Genomic DNA, 19,378 nt, shown 5'->3' on the forward strand with positions numbered 1-19,378 from the left:
ATCTCTGCAGTAGAAGATGCTCTCTATAAAGGGGTGCAGGAGTGCCTGTCTCCAGATTAGGGTGCTGTCTATGGACAACTAGTCCTCATAAAAGGTTTTTGGTGAAGTCATCTACCCAATCACTGACAAAAAAAAGCTACCAATGGAAAGGGCAAGGTATCCTCGATTCTAAATGGCCCACCCGCCTTTTCTATTCCTTTTTTTTCCGTTAACAAGCCGAAGAAAGCGTCGATCCGAGGGAGGCTCGTAGGTGGCACGCGTTTTTCCCCAGATCGATTCTCCGAGCACAACTTTCCATCATGCAGAGGAGGCCAGGGCCAAAGACGACAGCTAATTAAGATGGCTAATCACTGCATTTCACACAGGCTGCAGGCACTGTCACTCTCCCATCCAGGCACCTGCTGTTTCATATCAGTGGCATCATTAAAAGACACTCCTTTCAGCAGCCTCCTGCTCTCTGGTGCTCCTGGGGAGACTAGATGGGAATGTATCATATTGGGGGGGGGGGGGGGGGGGGGGCGGGCCTGACTAGCCATTGTTGTTTCTCTGACCTGGCTGTAGAGCACATAGGGGGAAATGATGGAAAGAAAGAGAGGGGTGGGGGAGATATGGGCTCTGGAGCTCTTCAGGCCTGGCCTCTAATGAGCGGTTTAGCCATGCTAATGGGACTAGCTTGTTATCTAATGCCCTCTGACAGCTTTACCCTAAAAGGCGACATGCGTGCTAACTATTGCCGGGTGAAGTGATGCGCTCTGTGTGGATCATTCACTCATTTACCAGCCATGGAAAGCCTTAACCAGCTTACACACACATACACACACACACCAAGGTTGGTGGATGGGTACAACATGACGTAGTTCCAATCTACTTTTCTGTGTGGCTTCTCATGTTGAGAATATGTAGTTGCATAAAACCGCAAATTAGCCGTGTACTTCGTACCGCTTTTGGTTTCAAAGACCCTCAGGACCAATTTTTGGGGGGGATAGAGTGCAGAGGAGAAGACACGGTTGATGTACAAGAAAACCGTAGATCTTTACATCTCACCTCATCTTTTGCTTTTTTTTTTTTGTCTAGGAGTGTATGTCCCCCTCCTTCATGTTTTAATTGGCTGCTCTCAGAGTGTTAGGGGACCCGACGGAATAGTCTGCTAATCCCCCTGTGAGAAGCGCACCCGGAACCCATCCTCCAAGGAACCGGCCGACTTTGCCGAACGTCTCTTAGATCACGCTCCATTGTAGTTGTGTGACGGTTATGATGCCATCGCCCTGGCAACCGCTCTGAAATACACTGCAAGAGTGTGAGAGAGAGAGAGAGAGAGAGAGAGAGAGAGAGAGAGAGAGAGAGAGAGAGAGAGAGAGAGAGAGAGAGAGAGAGAGAGAGAGGGAGAGGCGTCGCTGCCTGCCACGCACCCATACTACTGTATGAAGAGAAGAGGAAGTGAGCTCCGCCGGTGCACTCACCTCGCTCCTTTTCAGAATCACTCTCCGTGAGCTATTGGACGCCGTTCTCTGTGTCAAAAGGACTTATCCTGACATTTGGCACTGGGGGGATGGGTTCAAAAAACAGTCACCCACGCCCACCCCCCCCAACCCAACCACCCCAACACACACCCCCTAGAGCCACACACACACTTCTCATGAGACAGCCAGTTGGTGTTGTTCAGGGCCTCAAAGACCACAGTCTTTATACATTGCTAGTAGCACGAATCCCCCTTTCGGCACACTATTTCCCAATATTGGTTGATGTAACTAGGATGGATCGTACTTTTTTAGGGTAAAGTGATATTGATAACAGGGAACTGCCCCATTAGACGCAGGGCTGGACTGCGGCCTTTGCAGTAACCGGGATCATTCATTGGCTCTTTTCTGACCGTTTTTTGAAAAGTGATTTGGTGAGCGGACTGCGGCAGGATAAACACAGTCGAGCTATAAGCCCTGACGAGTGCTTATGAAAGGAAAGTGTTTGGGAATGATTTCCCATCTGGATTCCGCCCAGATAAGCAGTTTTAAATTGCGCCTGGCCTTATACTGTTGACTGCATTATCCAGTCTGTGAGGCCGCTATATTACATCGCTCCCTCATTGTCTGATGTGAGAATGCCATAGCTCCTCCATGGGCATGGTTGGTGAAAAAGAAGAGGAAAAAAAGTATTGCGGCAGGGGGGAGGAAAAAGTATGAAAACTTTACTTAAATCATGCCAAGTAGTACAACATACAAAGTTAGAGAGAGATTAGCTGGAGTCACTTCACATCAGGGCCGATCCACCGGGGAGCTAATAGAGACAGGAGAAACGAAAAGATCTGGAGCTGTCTCGCTTCTCACTCTCATCCATAGGGGGGACGGATTGATATGCTCCAAAAAGGAAGGGGAATCACAAAGGATGAGACTGGGAGATCCAGGCTTCTCAACGTACTGGGCCTGTCATCTTCGGCAGCCATTTTGATATTTTTTCCCAGTCCCGGTTTCCTTTCAGCTCGGCTAAGGGCTGTTTTCAAATGTGCTCGACGGATCAGTCTGGGAGAGAAACGAGGGAATACAGCCGGTTTCCTCAAATCTAAAGCAGCGTTTGTGAAAAAAGGCATGTTAAAGACGATTACACATCCTATGTCCTTATATAGATGTAAAATGTCACATGTCAAAACCTATACGACATCGAGGATGGACTATTTGACAAAGGCTGATGCAAGTACTCATTTACCAATGACGGCCCTGACTGCAACAAGCAACTACATGGTGCAGTATGTTGCAAGGCTGCGGAGCAACATAACACAGGCATACCTGAACATTGCCTAAACAAGATCTGACAGATTCTCTAGCTAGTTAGAGACCACCTAATCCAGAAGAGAGACAAGAGGCCGTCTCCACAACAGCCCCAATATTAGTTATCGGTTTAGAAAGTGCAGGCCTTGGCACATCTGGCGCAAAAACCTGTGTGATAGCTGTATTAAACACAGGGCCGTTGTCTGTAATTATGCCCCCATGCCACTGAGAAAGACGTATGATCATTGTCTTTGAGTTTTGGGTAGCTCTTCAATCTCCATCTTGATGTGAGGGCTTTGGCCACTAAAATGGGAGTCTGCTGCTGACTCAGATGCGGCCTATTGCTTTCCTTTCATTTTTTGAGATTGTTTTTCTTTTCCCTCCACCTCTGTTACATCGGAAATTGATTGGTTTGATCCTCCAGCTTTGCATACTGACGGTCCGGGCAGATGGCTCCCCCCATCCTCTCCTCTCTCCTTTATTGGTCACAACACGTCTGCAAAGAGACAAGATCAGTTTTTCCCCCCTGATGCCCTTCAGTCAAATGCATTCACAACAAACAGCAAATAATCCCTACCTTGATTTTTTCTCTTTTTGTTTGCGGGGGGGGGGGGGGGGGGGGGGGGGGGGGGGGGGGTGGGAGAGAAATCCGAAGACTTCAGAGAAAGGGTCGCTTCTGAATAATTGCCTCAAACAAATGAGCTCTTGAAGGTCCATTAGTCTAGCCTTTTTCCCATCTAATAGTGTTCAGCGATATCAAAGATTGCTCAGAGGGCCTTGTGTGGAACAGATGGGGCCACACTGTCCTAGCAGTAAATGAGAATCCACGAAAACGCAATCTCAAGCCTTTATCATTACCCGGGTTACCTGATAGAGAGGAATCTACATCTGTCACTAGACACCGAAATGACAGAGTGCCACCCCCATTTTGTCACTCTGTGTTGAAGACCATGTTGTAATCGTCACAAGACACAAGACAATATTCATCCACATACAATTCAGACATGCTTCTTTTTCTCCATAAAGTACAGATCTTAAATTCACCCTCTGTGGAATATAATCTTTGCACGGGTCAAAAATCCCTGCCGCTCCGATTCCACGTGTAATAACGTTACGGAACATTCATAAATGTGGATACTGGATACTTACTGTAGTTAAATGAAGTTATGTGGATGATTGAGGCAAGATCCTAATTTGACCGGACCCTGCGAAATGAATTCAGATATTAGAAATCAATTGGAGGAGCTGTTCACTGGCCAGGCGAGCCAGTAAAACATAATTCACATGAGGGAGCTTCACTTTATTACAGTGGGGGGGATTCCTAAGGGTTTTACTCCCCCTTCCTCCAAATCAAAATTTCATTCATTACCCATACTCCTCAGCTGTGCCCCTCAGGTGTGTGAGTTATGTATCGGGGAGGTGCTCCCCAGGGAGTCACTCCCATTTACCGCCTCCCCCCTCTAGTAACCAATCGCTGTCCGGTGCTGATCTAAATATCCTGGGGACCAAATTGCTTCCACTGGGAAGGGCCGCCCCTTTGTCATCCTCATCCCCTCTCCTGCCTCGGAATCTGATGGCAAATTAATCTCTGGCTCAAATATTTCATCAAATACAATGTTGACAGGGAGGCCTAATGCCGTTGGTACATTGAGTGAATGCAGGGGGCTGTTTAGGGTGTGACACGCAGTAAGCAGGGGTGAGAGGGACAGAAAAGGAACCAATCCTTCCCTTGAAAAGACCGGTGTTTCAAAACTGTGGAACAGTACGCTACCATGCACAATGGTGATAAAGGCTTATTCCTTTGTGTGTGTGTGTCCTTGTTCAAATCTATGGTGTGTGTGCGTGTGCGTGTGTTTGTGTGTGTCATGGCAGGGGGTGGGGGTAATGATTTTCAGAATTTCCCAGGGTGTTGTTAGAAAGCCAACAGAAGGCAGCCCTGGCAGAGTCCTCAACTTCGATTATGTATACTCTTTTATTCAATCATCCCATTGCTCTATAGCTGACATTTGGTCAATAGTGCAATCTTCTAGTGATCAGAATACGCCAGACAGCCGGCTGCACAGAATTCCATTAGTTTGGCTTTCGAAGGATGTGCTAAAACAAGATATCAAGTGAAAAAGACTAGAGTAATGATCACATCCTCCTTTTTCTTCTGGCTCCTTTTTTTCCTTTTTTTTTTACTGCGAGGAAAAGAAAAATACTTTTTCAAATTCAGCTAATACAATTTGAAGTCACTTTCAGACAATCTCACTGGAGTGCAACAGATGAAATCACAGAATGGTTACTTTGTCACGTTCCTCACCCGTGAACAGGCAGCTATCTCGCTGTGTCTCATTGCATGTTGATCGGGAGTGTTAAGTGGCTCTTTGGCAGTTATGTGTCTCAGGCTCATATTTAGACTGACGGCGTTCGTTAATGTCATTCCCAATGAATACTTTGGAACAAAGATCATTTCATGATTTGATATTGCTAACTATTAATGTAAAATCCCATTTTCTTTTTGTCATAATGTTCAAACGAACAGTCCAACAGAACAGGTCACTGTGGGTCACACTAGAACCCCGGAGGTCAGAATCCAGTTCACCTTTAGAGAACAGAATCAGGGCAGTGTATTCATTACCAAAAGCGGGCTGTGAGGAAGGACAAGCTTTATTAGGATTCCACATCTCCTATTCTATTCTCGCTCACAGCCTTGAGATCCAAATGAAGCCCCACTAGAAAATGTATTGGAAAAATAAAGGTGAGAGCTTTCTCTCAGTCACGCACCACAGCAGTTAGATGGAGGTCGTGACTCCCAGCTCCAGAGCATGCGGTACGGTACACAGACGTTCACAAACGGCTGTTATTTATGTTGTCCTTAGTCCTGCTGTTGTGTTGATGTTGCCATCTGCCTGCCTGGACCAGTCACCTGAGGTACTGTGACTTCAGAGCTGCTGAAGAATCAGTGCCTTCACAGGATCATGGCTTGTTGGCGATTATTTATTTTTGACTTCTTTAATAGTGAAGTGGCCGCCATCCTCTTGCCTTCTTTGTCTTTACATTGCTTCGACTATAGCTCTGGAGATGGACAACATGTCTCAATGGATTGCCACAATGTGAATATTTAAAGAAAGCAGCATGAATAAATCAATGCCCCTCAGCTGGATGTGTGTACAGAGAACCAGAGCAGTGACAGACAACTGGAGGAGAAGCCAAGATCTTCTAAATCCGATGTACAACTTCTGACTTTGATTTCAACTCCATCCGGTGAAAAACCTAGGCATGGATGTTGTTTGGGCAAAACGGTGCTGTTATTTTCTACCTTTTTCTAGGATTTCTTTTTATTAGGTTAAAGTCTTGGCTGGAATAAGATGTAAACCTGCTTGCATATGCTGAGTCTAGTATTTTTTTGTAATGAAAACAGTAGAAATATTCCTGTTGCAGTTATTGAATTGCCTGGTTGTTAAATGTAGTTGCATGAAAAACCAATGCTGGCGCTTGAATTTTGCCTTTTAAAATGTCTCCAAAATCGGTTCTACTTTACTATTTTTCCACGCCAGCTGTCAGCAGTTCTTGGATGAACGTTAACTACTTTTGGTTGCACTGAGATTTGAACATACTTCCCCCCGCCCCACTCCCACCAACAGTACCCAACAGTTCTGCTCTCTGTGTTGTTCCTCTGTTGAGCTGGCAGTAACCGGGCACACTAGGACTCCCCCTCAGTCATTGTGTCCTCCTCCATCATGGCTACATAATAAGATCCATGAGTACAGAGTAGGGACAGAGAAGGAGTGGTACCATTGTTCCCCATACAGTATCACTCATTTACGTCAGCATCAAAACCAATTGTCTCCATTTTAGTACACAAAACAACAGGAAAGTGGGCCACAGTTACGCAAGGCCTATCAGCCAATCAGCGACGGGGAACAGAAAGTACGGGGAACGAATTAAGTGACAAGCGCTAATGAGCAAACAGTGTGCAGTGACATGTGTGCCACAAGCCTTGCTTTGCCATGGATTCACAATGAGGAAAGCCATCCAGGCTGGGAACTTGCAACAAACGAGAAACCAAAAAATCCATTCATCTGTTCTTCTGGCACCGGTTCTCTAAATCCTCCCAGCGCTGATGCCTTGTGATGGATATCACGTCAAGTGGTCTGATGAGAAGAACATCCACCCTGTATGAAATTTGACTCTCCATCTCCTGAACTTCCCAAATGCCATGTCCTGCCACAACAGATGCAGAGATCCTCCCAAAGACATATCTCCATGTCCATTCCTAAGCATTGTCCGTGTGGGCGGAGCATTGAGGCCTGACACGCCTGAGACAACAGTAATGTCCTATGCCAACAATCCTCAGTATCAATTGAGGCAATCAGAGCTTATTTCACTGGCCAAGGGAAGACACCAGGACCTTATTTCCAGTAGACACAGACGTGGCATTATCATCCATATTAAACAATAACCCAATGGCACTTATTTTCTGGGAACAATATCACCGGTCAATCAATAATGTATCCAAGGTTCAATCTGAAATTGATATTCTGCTAGCAGTTAATATCGTGCCTGGCTGCCTGCTTGGTTACGGCTGTGAAAGCGTGTGTGTGTGTGTGAGTCTATGAAGGAATTACTCGGCTAAATAATCAAATGCTGCAGTGTGAGTGGCTGCTACACAGCAGATATTTATCTCATGGGAAGATGGCTTAATATCGCAGGAAACCTTAATATACAGTAAGAGGAGAGAAAGCAAATACTTGCGGTGAGAAGACCACCACTATCAAGCAGCTAAACGATTTTAGACCACTGCAGGTGAAGCCTTATGCAATTGTAAAAGTTCTGCTTTATTGCCGATTTACATAGAAATTGCCTTATTTTAGACTAAATAAGGACTTCTTTCATTCACTTATTGTATCTCTTTATCCAAGGTCTAGGATAGGATATGGTACTGTGTATAGGATACGGTAGAGCCTACTGACTGAGAATGGTTCCATGCCACCATAACCTCACTGATGAGCAATTTTCAAACCTTAATTGTGGCCTTTTCATGTCATTGTTGATAAATCCCTCAGCTCTCTTGGTTGGATAAACACCTCTTTGAGTTTCTGCTTTTAATTCATACTTGGATATGATTGTCTCACTGGGTCATAGATACACTGGTCTTACAAACACAAACATGAAACAACCATTTCCTCTCTGACCCATGGTAACCTTCCAAGACATTTCCTTTTGCACGCATCTTTGGCACTACGTTCTGTGAGTAAGGCCAAACTCATTTTTCCTTTTCCTTCACCAAGGACCAAAAGGTTGATAATAGGGTTAGGGATATTCTGACCGTGTGCATCATTAACCTGCCTCCGTGGGCAGGATTTGTTATTTTAACACCCCCCCTGTTCTAGCACGAGGCATACAAATGTGTCAATGCATAGAACTGTTTAAAACGTATTTCTCTATTGTAACTTATTTCTCAACTGCTGAATAGGTGAGACTTTGGTGAGAACTGACACTGGACTCTCCCGTTCAGTCATAATGGAATGAATCACATTGCATTCCAGTGACAATAGCTGTTAACGTTATGTGAATGGTTATATGTTATTGAGAAATATCACAATAAAATCACTGTTTTACTGAATTATGTATATCCTAATTGCCAGTCTTCTAATAGCTACCAGTCACATGCCAATGTTGTAAATTGCCTGCATACTCTCATAGCAGGAAATATGCTAGCCTTGTAAACAACGAGCCCAGTGACATGCATGAAATACAGCAGCCTCCACAGGCCTGAGCAAACGCTTATTGATGGAAACATAATGGTGGATTCTGCTCTCCCTCTGCGGCGGAGTGTTAGCACACAAAGACCATAAGAATAATTATTATTTCAGGAGAACAAATATTACCCCTTGGGCTCTAATTATTTTCATGCATTGGCTCCTTCAGCGCCTGACGTGTCTTTTTTCATGATATGAAGAAGAAGAAAAATCCTGTTTTGCTCTTACCCTGCGTGTAAAGACTTTTCAAACTCAATCAGCCATGTTGGGCGTGGTCTAGGGTGAAAGGTCATGAAGCCAGGGAGATGGTGTGATGCGTAAGGGCAAAGGTCAGGGTTTTTCTGACTAAATATCAGCTTTGCTCTTTGTGTATCTCTTATGGTTCTTGTAATCTCTCTCTCGCTGTTTTTTTTGCACATTTTGGGTGGTCCTAGCAGTTTAGACCATCACATCACACAAGTCTAACTAGGGGACATCCACCAAAAATGGCACATGCTGACACAAGTTGGTCAGTTGACACGACATGGCGTCTCGCTGTGTGAGATCATTACCGCGTGCTCGTCAGATGTTGCGTCAAGTCACAAGGATCAAGCTACATCCCATCACCTGCTTCTCAAACTCAATCACTGATTGGCCTGGTTCAGGTGTGGTGACCACATGGGACCCGGGAGACTCCAATCAACTCCTTGAGTTCGTCTGAAACCGCTGTTGTCGAGAAGAGAGTAAAGTTTATCCCAGCTAATTGGCAGCAACATAAAAGCAGGATTGCACTGCGACGGAAGATGTGCCGCTCCCCCTCCATTCTTTTTAGGAATTTGTCTAACTGTTTTCTTTTATACAGCAAAAACAAAGCATTTGCTCATTAATAATGAAAGGCTTCTATGACTTTCCCCTGTTGATTGACGATCACTGAGATGTATGACACCTCTCAACTTGTCATCGAGGAGTTATTTGTACTCTGCTGCGATCCATTCTGTGAGGAGAGACCAGATGTCCCGTCTTAATTAGGCCGGCAGTGATGTTTTTAATGACTTCTAGCCCATTACAGGCAGCGGAAGGAGTTTTTCAGATCTTCCTCCTGTCGTTCCTGTGGGCCCGCTGCTCTTTGTCTCTCCGACTCATGTGCGTTTTGACACACTTAAATCTTCCAAAGAGAGACAGAGCGCGCTCGCGCGTGAGAGAGAGACAGAGACAGATAGAAACAGACAAAGAAGGAGGGAGAAAAAAAGAGAGGGAGTAAGAAAGAAAACGACACGGAGGAGTGACGAAACGTCGTCTAGGAACGAGAGAAACTTTCCCTAATGTCTTCTGTGTTGTTCGTTTGTCGCGTGCAATGCTTGGTTCATTTGTGCGAATGTGAGCACATGAACGGAAATATATTTAATTCATGGTTCTGTATATGAAGTTGGAAAAACTAGGCCATGGTAGTTGGTGCAAGATCTGCTGTGTGTGCTCCTTAAATAATAGTGTAAAAAAAAAAACTCCTTAGAGAGTTCAATATGGTTCTGTCTCTAAGGTTTTGAGCCAGCCCAACACCTTATTTTCTTCTTCTCCCCCCCTCCTCTTCTGCTAGACTTCTCTTCTTCCGTTTGGTTATTCTGAAGTTCTGTTCCTGCCTTTGCCAACTCCCAATATATTGTCAGGGAACGTCTCCTCTCTCATTCATTTTAACTGGATCATGGCTGTGAGAATGCTCACAATGAAATAAGCATTGGAAATGGGAGGCTGGTTTTGGTGCTGCAGATCAAATATGAATCTAGTCTATTTGAAATGGTCTCCGCTCCTCTGATGTGTCAATGAGGTGGATCAGGAGATCAGTGTTCCTGGTGTGTTAAGGTGGGCTGAGGGTGGCCCATCCCGCCAGCCTCCTTACAATCTTAAAGAAGACACGCAAATCACCTCAAGGTAAAGGCAGAAGTACATTTCTGAACAAACGTTATTGCTTGCCGTAATGAGGGTATAAAATGTTATTAATATTTTAGAACAAGCCCTATTTTTCATTTCTGAAACCCACTGTGGGGCTTCTTTTCAAAGGGTTTCAGTCAAAACCCAATGGGAGATTCAATTGACTTTAATCTTGCATTCGTTTGAAAATTTGAGCCCATTAGTTAACTTTGCCTTTTCTGTGCAGTTTTCATTGCATTTCAATGAAGTCGCTTTCCTGTGGTGTTAAAACACTAATACTTGCTTCAAAAAGTAAATGAGAGAGAGAGGGAGAGAGAGGGAATATAAGAACGAGAGGGAAGAGAGGCAAAAGACCGATTGGACAGTCAACATATTTATATAAAAGATCTGTTTTCTTTCTGAAAACTGTATACAGGTCTTGAGGGTGTACAAAATCCAATACAGGACTGACTGTTAGGTATAGTAATCAAATATTTATGTACTTGTGTGAATAATTTGCCGATTGAGACACTGACATTAAGTATTCCAGGCCACCTCCCACGCTCTGACAAGCTATCAATTGCATCCAGATGCCGCGGCTAATTGGTGAAATGCATTGTGGTCACAGGCAGGAGAGGGGTCAGAGGAATGGACGTAATCAAATAAAGGAGGGGCCTGAATAATTCTCTTTGATGTCGGGTGCACCTTGAACGTGGGACTCCCTCTAATTGGCGTGGCTCGGCTCGCTGTCTCCGGCCCGGGCTGTGTGCGAGGCCCCCGTTCCCCTCTGCTCCTCACCTGCTCTCTGGGCACCTCTCAGCTCAACTTCACAGGGCTTCCTGCTTCTCATTGCCACTCATTTAGTTCGGATGGTCGGCGGGAACGCAGCACAGACGTTTCCGGAATAGCTCTTCAAAGTGTTTTCTTAAAACTTTGGGTTCTCGGAAATCCTGAGTGAGCTCGGTGCAGAGAATAACCTTCATGGGCTTCTAATAGGGACTTTTTTTTAAACGGTTTGTGCCCAAACACATGCTAATTCTTTGCCCTCGCCATACCCTGAAACAGCATTTCACAGGTCCCAGCAGCCAGGACATCGGCAGAGGTCAGTGGACGGTTTCAGCTGCGTTCCCTCTGCCTGCCGCCTTTTGAGTAAATAAATGATGTCATTAGGCTTTTCATCACCAGATAAACGGCAGCCTTTTTCACTCAGAATCACTATTAATGAAAAGTAGGTCAAGTGCAGAGCTCCAAAAGTCGTGCCAATAACCCCCTCCAAACACGCGCACACACACACACACACACACACCACCACTCTATGCCCGAAATCTGCCTTGAAGCAAAATCTCTCCACCTATTTTTCACAGTACTTAGTCAGCACTGGCTCTTGCTAAAAGTATGTATACATCAAACGTTGCAATGAAAATGGTTATTGGTCTGAAAAAGCCATTTCAAAAATTCTGATATGTACTTCCTCGATGGAAACCTGCCTGAGAGGATGGTATTGCAAATGTCCAAATTCTGCGAAAACACTCAAGTTGCCTGTGAATTACCCTGGCCTGTGGTCTCTCTCTTTACACTCCTCACTGTGAAACAATGGTGCCATACTCTGGCACCTCACTCCAGGGATCAAACCTTGTTGTTTTTCTCTTTTGTTGTTGTCCAGCCCCCAGCAGCATCATCACATGCTCCGCTAATCCCATTCCAAGTTTGGGGACGTGGCACCCACACAGTCAAATGAGCAAACAAAGAGGCTTAAACTCAGATTAGGAGGGTGTGGGAGTCGTGGCTAGCGATACCCCAGTCAGACAGGGGAGCTAGCATGGCAGCTCCCCCAAGATGTCTGCCGGGGCCCAGCCGCGTGTCCCAGACTGTCTGAGCCCAGTCTGGCTGTGGCTGTGCCCATCTGTCATGACCCCACGTCTGCCACCGGATCCCCTCACAGTGGGGCCTCGCGCTCTCAACCGACGACGCTTCCCTTTGCGGCAGGAAGGGGTGGGTGTGGAGTTGTTGGTTTGGTGGGAGGGGGGGGGGGAACTGACCTCCCTCTTTTTCCTCCTCTCTCCTTCACCCCCCTCTTCTCCACCTCCACCCCCCCCCCCCAACTCAGCCTCTCATCACAGCAACCCCTCCCTTCTTCCCCTTTCTCTGCCCCCGCCCCCATCCCTCCACCCCTACCTCACCAATTCCCAATCAGACCGAGTTCCTGGCAAACGCATGCAATCATTACTGAGTAACCGGTCGGCGCTCACGGTCGCCAGCCGAGGCGCAATCAAGGCCTGTTTTTATTCCTTTCGTTTGCGAAACACTTCTTTTCTTGTTTTGACACAGCGCCATGCCTGTTACCATGCAACATTCATGTGCTTGCTGTTGTGAGCGTCAGTGGCTGTGGCCACATACAACACAGACACTTCGTAGGGAGGCTATGGATCCTACTGACTGAGCTGTGCTTCTGTGTAATGAAAGGTACAGACCAGCCGGCACAACAAAGTGTGCAATATCCAATAGATTAGCAAGCAGGTGGGATTTAATACTCTATTGGTGCCGCTCAAAGCAGGTGTTTGGAGGGGTGTGCATATTTGCAACTGCACATGTGTCCCTTTGTGCGGGTATGTGATGTGTGTCACTACGAGTTTACGTGTGTTTGTGTAAATGTGTGTGTGTGCGTGTGTGGTTGTGTGTGAAAATGTGTGCAAGTGTTTATGTCAGAGTGTGTCTGTGTGTTAAATTGCTCCGTCACCAAACCAGGGGGAGAGCGAAATGAGAGGAAATGGCATAGGGCAAAGTTACCCGGTGGGGTCCATATCGAATCCCGGCCATCTACCCACGATCCCTGCTGCATCCAATTTCAGCACGAACGTTTCCTGTTAAACCCCCATCAAACAGACACACGGCGGCACAAAGGAAACCTCATCTCCACGGGAAACTAATCCGCCGGTGTGCGCTGTAAGCCTGTCAGGTTTTTTTATTGAAAGAAGTCATCACTCATTTCGCCAAAGATTAAAAGTATGGCTAAATTGAGAAAATCCGCTTAGGAATTCTGAATTTAAATAGTGAGTTGGAGGGGCAGCGAGGAGAGATGCCAAGGCTTGTGGGGAGCGCAGACAGGTATGGTAGGTGAGATAAATTGAAAATATACATATTTGTTTCTGTAGTTAGATTTCCTATTCTCATCTAGCTTTTTTTAAGAGGAGGCTGTGTGTGTGTGTAATGTGTGTGTGTGTGGGGGGGGAGGGTGGAGGGGGCGAGAGGGTGATGGCAAGGCTTGAGACACCAGCATGCACAGGCCCTACCAGCCAACAACATACACTGACAGGAAATGAGGGTGCCTCACCTCAAAGCCAGAGCCCTGATTGGAGATTTCAGCGGAAGAGACACGCATGTGAAATGAGTTCCCGTGCCTTTAATTGCATCGCCACTGGCAACAAGGCGTTTCAGCCTGAGAATGCCAATTGCTTACCGCAGAGCTGTGTAAGCTGAGTCAATACACCGCTCTCAGATCAGTGCAACGCCATGACTTCCGACACCTCCAGTCTATTTATCTCAAGCAAGGACACAGCAAGCAAAATAATTGGGACACTTTAAACAAGCAATTACAAGTCATTCTGACTAACAGATGCTCTTAAGGGTTTTTTTTTCTTTTCTTCCAAGCAGGGGAGACATGTTTCTCTAAATCATGATTACCTCCAAACAAAACAACATCTTTAAAGGTGGGCCTGACAGGGACAGATGATCCTTCCAATCCAGCTGTCGCCATACACAATAACATCCTGCGTAAACGTCTGATCAGCAAAGCAAAGCCAAAACAGCGAAAGGGAAAAGAAAAACACCCGTTTCTCAACCCCTTATTTGCCAACAAGAACCCAGCGTTCATCTCGTCGTTCCTTTCCCGAAAGACGTGCTTGCCGGAGCATTTCCACGCCGTGGGTTGATAACTGAGTAATACTATTCTCTGTGAGATCTGGGGCGTCGCTATTGTTATTTCATGCGCCGGCCAGAGAGCACATGTCTTAGGTGATAATTATGTCAGGCGCCCAGACCAAATGATGCATTATTTATCCGGCGGTAACCGGCTGCTCCCTTTTCCCCCTGCCTGCTGCAGCGCGAGACGCAGGCCCCTGGAGTGGTCATTAATCTGATATCTGGCCGGCCAGGGCGCGGCCCCTATGATCCGGACCCAATCTCAGATCCTAATCCAAGGAGGAAGAGGGCTGCGGGCCAGGATTTGGAGGCCTGGCTATCTCCCTCTCTATAATTGATAGGTTTTAGGCGATTATACGCCTCACGTGATTGAGATCTATAACGACATATTGATTTGACTGTACTGGGATTCGACGGGGGTTTCTTCTCTTTCTTATCTTCTTTTTTTCTCTTTTGACACGGGAGACACCAACACCCTCCTCTCCCAATCATCGCCCCATCTCACACCCCCAGAACTGGCTGCTTAGCATTTTGGTCGGGAGCGATCCTGACTTTGTAAATCGCCTAGAAGGACAAGGGACGAAAAACGTCGTTCGGAGAAACGCAGTGGGACGCAAATGTGTGCATTCCGGTAAATGTGCATTGGCTTGGCATCGGGGGTGGAAAGCCTTTGAGATGTCATATTTCAAGCTGTGGACACACACAGCCATGGGGAGATTGTTAATGATGATAACAATGATGACACCCGGTCTGATAACCATGCTCTGTGATGTTATCTCGCTAGTGGAGAGCCTGCGGGGCGTGGTACAGAAAGGACAGCTGACAAGGAGGACATCACGAGAGCCTCTGCAGAAACCCATCCTTGCAGAACACTGTGCAAACAAATATCAATGAACTCAGCGGCACAGAACCGCCACCGACTGTCAGAACCAGATCTCTGCTGGACCATTGATATTGGTCGCTAGGAACCGCTGGTGTCATCAACAATCTACAAAGGGTTTGGGTGGGAGCTCCATGGATGGTATCGACACATAACATCAATAGCCTGTAGAAGGAAGAAAGAGCTGTCGAAGGGTGTGTGAGTCACTGCCATTCCAGACTTGCCGCTCCAAACCTCGGAATATCGGAGGTGATAAAGAGGCTGTTGACGGAATGAGATTACCGTCGAGGATAATGGCAGAGCCGCTGAAGAGAAAAGGTGAGGAACATCTTTCTCCACGGGACCTACTCAGCATGGCGGAGCGCCCACCGTTTGAAACAACAGGCAGGACTACACCAAAGCACTCCTGAGATCCAGTGATGATTACTCTAATCAACAGTTAATAACAAGGATCATAGGAATCCTTCTTCCCCGCCGTCTAAGCAGACACAAAGCCCACAACACACGGAGACTGAGCACAACCAACCCTTCGTGATTCCGCGCCACGTGCAGGCCCTGCTGGTGACTTAGCATGCTAGAATCCATCCCTTTCAGTAATAAAACCAAGCCACAGAAGGGGGGGGGGGAGTAGAGAGAGAGAGAGAGGAGAGAGGAGAGGAGGAATTAAAGAAAAGCAGACAGAAGCACTTCTAGCTCATTCCAGCATTATGGCGCATTTCCATTTTTCGTCTTGGTCTTAATCTCCATTGAGTGACTGTCTCACCCTCCGGCAGTAATTAGGTATGGACTCTGGACAACAACAGACGAGTCGGCCTAGCTCGTCTTCAGAAGCAAATTACCTTTAGCTTATGGTAAGCAATATTCCGTGCCAGGCAACTTTTACTGCTGATTAGCAATTAGCCCAAACTACCGGCAGCCGAAGCGCTAATGTTTAATTTGCTCCTCTAATGATATATGGCGTTCTGGTGCGGGCAGGCGAAGACGGGAGGCGGGTTTGAAACGTATGGATTTCTGCTTAATTCCTTTTCATTTACGACCTGACAGGCCTGCAGGTAGGGAAGGAGAGGAAATTTCTTAGCGATTAGTAATGGCTGCTCCTCAAAGAAGAGGCTGCGAGTGCATGCTAAGAAGGCAAGCACACCGTCTCGTTCCTGGGCCCCTTCCCAGCACATTCACCAGTTCAATTATTCACACTGAAGTTTGAATAATAACTGCATTTTCTCTGAGACAACAGTGTGATTACTGTCTGTGCTGCCTCTCCCACAGATAGGAGGCGACGCCCGTTGTGAGTTTGAGCCAAATGTACCTGGAGAGATGAGATGTTATGAAGCAACCCCCCCCACACACACACACACACACGCACACACGTACACACGCACTGTAAATGGATTGCTCTGTGCTGCCACAAGGATGTGATATTCAAACACGACAGTGAGTCTCGCCTGCTTGATCAGAACATGTGTTCAAAGACAAACAGTCAACCTCTTCATAAGAACCTGTTCTTGATGGATGCTTTTGTTTACAGATGATGAACTGATATGAACTGGTTAATGCTAGAAATACCCTACTACCGCCTTTCTATGCATTAATGTGCCAGAACCATTATTATCAAATACCAAGTATCATCTACTTGTCTGATTGTTTGTGGTATTTGTAGTGTTACACAGTAACCAATCAAAAGTTACAACCAAGCCATTCATACCCTCAACCATTTTAATCCCGTTTGTAAGACGTTTGCTGTGACATGCAAAATATGACACGTTCTGAAATTCAATTCCAGTCTCACGGGGCAGTAAGAAATGAACAATAGGTCACTAAACAGGTTGAGAGGTCATATTCCCATGGTGCCACAGAATTGAGCTACCTGTGGTGATTCTAAGGCACAGCCAGCGCCCGGCTCCTCAGCTGTGGGGTTTTCTAATGCCTGGGTTACTGCCTAGACTCTGGCCTTGTTTGCAAACACAAGCAAGTGGTGTCAGAGGAGCCTCCATTGCGTCCCAGGGGAGTCCCATAATCTAGGGCGGATTCCCGTTTAAACTCAAATGTGCTTGTGGGCTGGACTCGACAAATCAGGTGGACTCGCCAAATCTCTGTGGGGCCGCGTCTGGAACAGGGGCTTGTTAAAAAGTGCAATGGGCACTGTGGGAATAGCCCTTTCTCCCCCGGGGGTTAGGGAGTCCTCCACACTAATGAAGCCGGAGGATGAGGCTCGTTATGTGCTCCTGCCTGTTATTCTCAGCTGCCGCTGTTGCGGTTCAACCCTTAGCTCTCTCTCGTTCTCCCTCCTTTTCTCCCCCCGCCTTCCAGCAGCTCCACTGTACTCCAGAGCCAATTGGTGAACCAATTTTGAGGGACCCTCTTTTTCTGTTTCAGAACCGCAGAAGCTTTATGGAGGCTTCCTCTGATGTTTCTGCGGGGAGTGATTTAGGGAGGGGATCGGGGGCTGCTGAAGTTGAGGAGATGGACAAATGAGCAAAGTCAGAAGCCGCCGGCTGGCATCCCAGGTTCACACACGGCCGCTGTTGTGATGGTGATGATAGCGATGATTAGGCCGTGTCCTGAGAGTCGTTAGGTTCGGCGCGAGGACAATAATTCACAGACTTCACTCGCTCGACGATTCGGAGACGAGTTAGTCTGAGTGAAGAATAAAGAAACCTTGTTTTTGTCGAGAAATCATAAGTGAAGAGTGAAACCGTGCAAAAACCCTCGAGTAAATAGCTTGGGTACATTTCAAACAATGTGTGTGAGGAAAGTTGTTGTCTTCCCTGACCATGTTGCACATGGGTATGTTTTTCAATTTTATTTTTTATTTTTCACTCCAAGAGCCTGCTGAGGAACCGGTGATGTGTGTGTTTGCTGTTTGAAAGTTCAAAAGCTACGTAGGTTTTCCCTTTTCCCCTTTCAAAGTCCACAAACCTAACTTTTTCAAACCTGCGCCTGTCTGTTTGCCCAGGCTCCTGGGAGAGGTAGCAGGAAGAAGGAGCCTCTGGAACAGAGAGAGGCAGAGAGCACGGGAACAGGGAACTCTCTCACTCATCTCCTCACACAAAAACACAAAAGACTGACAGGCTGATGGTTCAAAGCCGACTCTCCTCTCTTTCTCTCCTCTGGTGTGGAATTTCAATGCTGTATTTCGTTTTTCTTTTCTTTTTTTTATGGAGGCTATCCTCTGAATGATTCTCTGTCAGTCCCTCTGAGATATCCCTCTCTGATGAGTGAAGGTAATGTATGGGACATGCACAGATTTGGGCTGTGGTATTATAGGGAAAATACAAGGGCCCCTCATAGATGCGACATGCTGCTGATATCATCTTTGTGCACTTTACAGAGCCGCACCTTGGGTGCAAAAGCGAAGGTATTGTTTGTGAATGGTCTTTGATCCTTCTTGTAAGCCGAATAAATACTTGTCGCAAAGCAGTGCACACAATGCAAGATAGCATGTACTGTAGATAGGAATTACGTTGCCATTCGAAACAATACTGCACTGGAAAAACCCCTATAAATAAACTGCAAACTAAAATCCACACCGTCGCCACAACCCTAACACTCTCTGGAAAAAAAAAGCCCTGCCAAGAAACAAGTCTCTCCACCCCTCATTCTATTTAAGTAGAGAGTGAGCTACCTTGCCAGTCAAGGACAACCTCTACAGGACTGCATCCGGGTGGAGTTAGGGCGCTGGTGACAGGGGCGGCCGAGCAGAAATTACATTGCCTTATAAATGGCACCCTGGTGTATACAAACACAAGCAATGCAGGCCGCGGTGGAAAGGGGGTCACTCTGGAGCTTGTTAATCACAGCGTGACACTAAAATACGTCTCTATTGGGGAAATGAATCGAATCAGTCACCGCTCGCCGTTAGTGGAGGTCATTCGAACGTCTTGTTTGCCGGGGACGTGAACACAGCCCTCCACCATCTACCTGGCGACTTCAGCCTGGCCTAGGAACAAACTTCTCCACGAATGTGTACCCCAAGGAGGCAAGAAACGCAGCCTTCCCCCTCGCCTGTCTCTCGTCTGTTCTCCGAGGTGAAGGGGGGGTGGGGGGGGGGGGGTGGAGGTTAGACCTGTGGGGTTGTTCTGTTATCTGTACCCTTCTACTCTTCCATAGGTGAACCCACAGGGGCCCCCGACCCGTCCCAAGGTCCTCTGCTCTCCGTGGCGCCGAGATAAGGGAAGGTCAGAGCGCTCGAGTCC

Source organism: Hypomesus transpacificus, chromosome 7, assembly GCF_021917145.1.
Source record: "Hypomesus transpacificus isolate Combined female chromosome 7, fHypTra1, whole genome shotgun sequence".
NCBI classification, from domain to species: domain Eukaryota; kingdom Metazoa; phylum Chordata; class Actinopteri; order Osmeriformes; family Osmeridae; genus Hypomesus; species Hypomesus transpacificus.